The sequence below is a fragment of the Macrobrachium rosenbergii genome, chromosome 4 (genome assembly GCF_040412425.1).
Source record: "Macrobrachium rosenbergii isolate ZJJX-2024 chromosome 4, ASM4041242v1, whole genome shotgun sequence".
NCBI lineage: Eukaryota > Metazoa > Arthropoda > Malacostraca > Decapoda > Palaemonidae > Macrobrachium > Macrobrachium rosenbergii.
Genome location: NC_089744.1, coordinates 72,602,784 through 72,607,783, shown reverse-complemented (window position 1 = coordinate 72,607,783; position 5,000 = coordinate 72,602,784).

Sequence of the window (5,000 nt, the reverse complement as noted above, 5' to 3'; positions counted from 1 at the left end):
GGCCTCGTGGATCTGAATTTGATTGCCGAGGAAAATGATGAATTTTCCTCTGACACAGAAACGAGATTTGATAATTACAGGTGCTTAAGTGTAAACTCGGCCACTGGAAAATGAGGAATTCGTCTGGATTACTTTGACCCGTGTTCTATTTTTCGGAATTAGAATCAACGCTGAATTTCAACTTCAGCTACTTTCTGGGTGTGCGTTTCCTTGCCGGAGGTCCGAGACACAGAAAAGGAATTTTTCCAGGAAGAAATAACTGAGAGAATGAGGTTTGTATGATTGTCTGTCTGTCTGTTTTTCTGTCTGTCTCTGTCTAAGCCATACGAACTTTATTTATTTTTTTACGTGAAGACTATATTTGTACAAGTGAACTGCAGTTAATAGGCATATTAAAGGTAATTCACTTTACTAGTCTGGGGATTTCAAAACAATGCTCTGATTTCATACCATATTTGAATGATCTTGATATAACTGTAATCATAGGCCATAAAAAAGTAGTTTTGTTATTTGATAAAAATAATGTACTAATTAATGACAGATATTTATTTCATATATGCCCAATGTAATTTGATAAGAATATATCTACGTCTACTGAAATGCAACGGCAGATGAAAGAGAAAAATATGGCATTGTTCTCAGGCATGGAGTTCGTACCCTATATAAGAATGGAAAGAGCCCTGAAAAGTTTACGGGGATTTTATTGTATCATGTGAACTATTTCTAAAGAATATTATTCATAGATATGGTCAGAGAAGTAAAAATGGCCAGGAGAGAAGTTCAAGCTCAATTTGATATGATAATGAGAAAAGGGGTGTCTGGAGCTACATATGCTCATTATTTGGTTGAAGAAACAACTAAGATAAAGAGGTCAGTTTAGAAACAGAGGGGAATATGTGGCAGTAGAGGTAGTTCTGAAAAGAAAGTTACGTGATAACTACGTGGCAATGTGATATAAAAGTGAAAATAAACGAAATGTAGGATAAAGATAAAACAAACTGGTGTAAGAGTTGATTGGGAATATGCAAAATTCAGTGAAGGAGTCATGTGGTAGTGATAAGAATTTATTGATAAGCCTTTGTTTCAGTCTCTTTCCAAGGGGAAATGAGCTCACGGATAAAAGTTTTCATTTGAGACAACAAATTTCTGTATATTTTTCACGTGGAAAAACCAGATTATGAATTTTTAAGCTCAATATGATTAGTTAAGTTTGCATAAAGGTCAGGTCTAAATCTGGACCAGAAATCTAAAGCTAACTTTAAAAGTAGATGAATTTCTCAACATGAAATTTATTTTCAGTCGTTCCACCAATAGCGCAGTAAAAAAAAAAAATAAAAAATTCTCGTAAAGTTGTGGCAAATAAAATTTCTGACCCAGAGCATATTCACAACATTTATACCATTTTCAATTAATCTCTAATCCTGTTGCATAGAGCTGGATAAACCTGTGCATCAGTACTGTATAAACTGCAATCAAAATAGTAAATCGTATTTTGGCTCTCTCTCTCTCTCTCTCTCTCTCTCTCTCTCTCTCTCTCTCTCTCTCTCTCTCTCTCTCTCTCTCTCTCTCACTTCTATGGCTTTGGTCTGGGTAATTATCACTTATATTTTTCGTATGAGAGAGAGATTTAAAGCAAAGAGATCATAACAGTAAACAAAAAATCTATAATTCGGAAAAGTTGAAATGTGAAACAAACGGCGTAGCGTGTCTCGTAAATGTACTGCCAAGAGATACTTGCAAGAATTGAGAGTTCTTTGACATGCGAGTTTTAAATGTCTACATTTTATTCTATATTTCCTAAACATGCTCTCCGATTTGGGAAAACCAAGGTTAAATTTACGAAGACTTTATAGATGATCGTGTCAGTATCTAATAGTAACAGAGCGTAAAAAAAAAAAAAAAGTATGATCATTTATTTTATTAGTATTCTGTGTATTCTCAAGTATAAAAAGGCAAGGAATAAAGCAATCCTCAGAAGACTAGCATTATAAGAAGAGCTGAAAAACATTTAGAAATGTGTAAAGGAAGCGTAAATGGAGTTATGTGACCTGAAAAGAACCGCGAATCATTCTCATTGAAGTCTTACGGCGTTGCTTCCATGACGTGAATTGTAAGAACCATTTCTTTTCTTTTTTTTTTTTTGATAAACCTAGTGGCGGCTTCACCAACCACAGGCACCGTAATGGTTCGTTTTATCACAGTTTGGAAGACCAGTGTTGGAACTGCTGGCCTTCAGCTGTACAGAAATAGAATTTAATACAGATTTTATTTGTTTAGTCAGATAGGATTGTACCTACATTGAAGCAGCTGAATTTAACCCAGTTATCCCGAAAATATTTCTTTAAATTTCCATTGATATATTTATTTTTTTCTTAAGCTGGCCTTTATGCTTTCTATGGATTATTTTTTCGGGTACATCTGTGTATTTTTCCTTAACTTTGGACCTAAAATCAACCCTCAGCAAATGTGATAGTCGAGTCCTACCGCTTTATAATTTGGATTTCCATTAGGAAATGTTTTTTATAAATATTCGCTTAATAATAATAATAATAATAATAATAATAATAATAATAATAATAATAATAATAATAATAATAATAATAATAATAATAATAATATCTTTGAAGAAGACCCTTTAAGACATACTTCGTTGAAACTGCCATTCTTTTCAACCCAAATAATAATAATAATAATAATAATAATAATAATAATAATAATAATAATAATAATAATAATAATAATAATAATAATAATAATAATAATAATATAGATGTGAACAAAATAAAAAAATAACCTTAGCTAATATTTTTTCCAGAGTAAATCAGAGCTCCATAAAAAAAACAAAAGATTCAGCAATAAAATAGATTAGAATAACGATTGGTATAGTAAAGGCTTAACCGTAGTGTTAAAAAATAAAAGGGAAAAAGTCTTACAAAAAAGACCACTGATAACAAAGAAAGTTAGAATCGCCTCTGGAATAAAAGTGCCGGAATGTAAGTGGGCCGGGAAGTGTGAAAAACACGGCCGGGCCAACAGTGATATTGAAAAGGGGGACGTGTAGCAAAAAACAAAGTGAGAGAAAGGCTATTGGAAGTTTTCAGAGAGAGAGAGAGAGAGAGAGAGAGAGAGAGAGAGAGAGAGAGAGAGAGAGAGAGAGAGAGAGAGAATTTAACTTTAGATAAAAAAGCAAGCACTTTCTTATAGCTTGTATATAATTTGTTGTGTTTCCACGGAACATATTTCACTTAGCTATTACTCAGCATCCAACAGTGTACACCATTAAATCAAAGGACGTTGGCAGAATATCTAATGAAGCTAGACTCTGTGGACGTCAGAGCACAAATTTGTTTGTGAAGAAAATTTTTCTTCAGGAAATCCTATAGTTAAAGTTTAGGTCTGATACAAGACAACAAGGTATTGCTTGGTTACATCACTTGCAACCGATTTTCTATTAACTTATATTGTTACATTTAGAGACAACTAGTCACTTGTTTCACTAAGTGCCATAACGTTGGCCCTTAGCCCGTTATATCTAGCAAATATATTTTCCATCTTTATTAAACCCAAGCCACATCCAGACCCCAATGTCTCAAATTCTTGCTATTTTTTATTCAACGATGGATCTGGGTAAGCGAGGAAGACTTCATGGCCAGTTCCTTTGATGGCTTGTACCATGAAGAATCCAGGGACACAAAATTTTCATCTTCACAAAAATGCAACTTACAGGATATATAGTCTGTGAACGGGTTCACAACTAAATAATTTGCCATTGCCCATTTTTGGGGGGACATGTTGGTTTAGACTCTAAAGTCAATTGAACTTTGTAGTGGCCCAAAGATAAATGAGTACCAGTCTATATTGGGAACAGTTGATTATTGGCGAGTCTGGCTTTGTAAAGAAATATATCCTAAAAAAATTAGAACATTTTATACTTGACGCTGAGACAAGAGCTTCCTGCGCGAAGGCTCACAACATTTTATAATTTCACATAGCTAAAATTGTCATGCTTTCTTCTTCTGCCCCTGACCCAGATTACGAATCACATCAGCTAACGAGCCATTACCTAAGCAATTCTCTTCGTTGGCAAACAGACGCCAAATGGCTTTGGAAAATGTACCCAGATAGTTTGTCCTAATAGATATCGAACATGGGCTTTGCGATTTTGAGACAGATTTGCTGCTAGAACACTGCAAAAGAGAGAGAGAGAGAGAGAGAGAGAGAGAGAGAGAGGAACCACCCGTAAAGGAGAGAGAGCGAAAGAAACAACGTCAAAACCCACCCACACACACAAACACACACACACACACGCACACACACACGCACACACACGCACGCTTTCACACATGCCAATTGAACGGGAGAGGCAGAGAACCACAGAAAGAGTTGAAAGGAGGGGCAAATTGTGCATATTTTCGTGTCCGTAAGAATGAGATGAGAAGATTCATTTGAATATTCAATGAATTTCAATGCCAGAAATTCTTCTAGGTCTGCCATAAGGAAAATTTCCATTTACTCGATTCCATAAATGTACGGCTGGATGAGAGTGCTTTATGTATTTCAAATTGTTTTCCTTTCCTCTTGTTCAGTCTTTTTCATCCATTTTGGTGAAACAGTATTTCAAGAGAAACATTATTTAGAATAAGATACCTTAATATGAACTGTTTTTCATCGTCAAAGTTGTTTGTTATTTTTGATAAGGATTAATTTATGTGAAATATTGAGCAGTTAAGCATAAAATGTTTTCATGTGGTTTTAATTTTTTCCACACACGTTGATGAAAGAAGTTCTATTTCAGCCATTAATATACTTAAAGCACTTTTTGATTTTCAGGAACCCCTATTAAGAATATCATATATAGTTTTTGGAGCATGTATGTTTACTTTTCAGAGTAAATGATTTTCAATTTTTCGATGTTTTCTTTGTAATCCTTAATTTCCGAAATCTTATTGCTTACCCTTCAGGCAATATTGTTTGGTATTTTTTTTTCATTCCATTTGGTT